Source organism: Marmota flaviventris, chromosome 10 (assembly GCF_047511675.1).
Source record: "Marmota flaviventris isolate mMarFla1 chromosome 10, mMarFla1.hap1, whole genome shotgun sequence".
In the NCBI taxonomy this organism is placed as follows: Eukaryota; Metazoa; Chordata; class Mammalia; order Rodentia; family Sciuridae; genus Marmota; species Marmota flaviventris.
In genome coordinates this window covers 81,950,369-81,951,195 of record NC_092507.1, presented here as the reverse complement: position 1 = coordinate 81,951,195, position 827 = coordinate 81,950,369, and the positions used below count along the sequence as shown (strand labels likewise).

Genomic DNA, 827 nt, shown 5'->3' with positions numbered 1-827 from the left:
TTAAAGAGACTAGGGCCCCCATAATGCCTCAGAGCCTCCAAAGCAGTTCCTGCTTCACCTCTCAGTTGGCAGAAACCCTGATTACAATCTTTTGTTTGTTTTCTGCCTGTCATAAGGAAAATTCCACCAGTTTGCTCTGGATTTTCCTTCATTCCCTTCCCAGGCTTTGTTCTTCACTGTTGTGCTTTGCAAGTTTACCTAAGCATGGTCATGGAGAAGACTGAGTTTTGAGTTAAGTGAAGACTAATTTCTCTCAAATAGACTTTTTTTTTGTTGTAGTTGTGATGCTGGGAATTGAACCCAGGGCCTTGTGCATGCAAGGCAAGCACTCTACCAACTGAGCTACATCCTCAGCCCCCAGATAGACAATTTTGAGCTAATGCTGACCATCAGAGGAAGGCTGTGCCCTAGCAGAGACACTGATATCATCTGGTTAATGGTGTAACCTGGTCCACGGCAACTCAAATCACATCACTTATGCTAATCCGTAAGAGTTCTGCAACCCGACTCTGGCAGAGCCCTCTGTCTCACCTATGGAGAGTGTGCTATTTGGTCAAAGAGCATGATGCAATTCCCATCTGCTTTTCTTCTGATGAAGTATTTAAGATGACCTTGCTATAATCTTCAAATAAATTATTTACCCCTCTAACAGCCCAAAATTGTCCCGACAAGCTTAAGTAGCAATAAATTTCATAAATGCGTACAGGTCAGAATGTGCTCCTGAATGACTCCATGGTAGCAGTCCATGGAAAATTCTATAAAATTCTGTTTTCCTCTGTCAAGCCAAGGCAGATCAGTTCCCATGAGGTTGACTTGCCAAATCTTAC

At 43.0% G+C, this 827-nt stretch overlaps 1 non-coding gene across 1 annotated transcript; it reads right to left on the bottom strand.

The window, feature by feature from the left end:
* Nucleotides 1-279: 279 nt before the first annotated feature.
* Trnaa-ugc (transfer RNA alanine (anticodon UGC)) lies at nt 280-353 on the bottom strand. Its single transcript has one exon. It is a non-coding gene; the product is annotated as a tRNA-Ala (tRNA).
* Nucleotides 354-827: the final 474 nt, after the last annotated feature.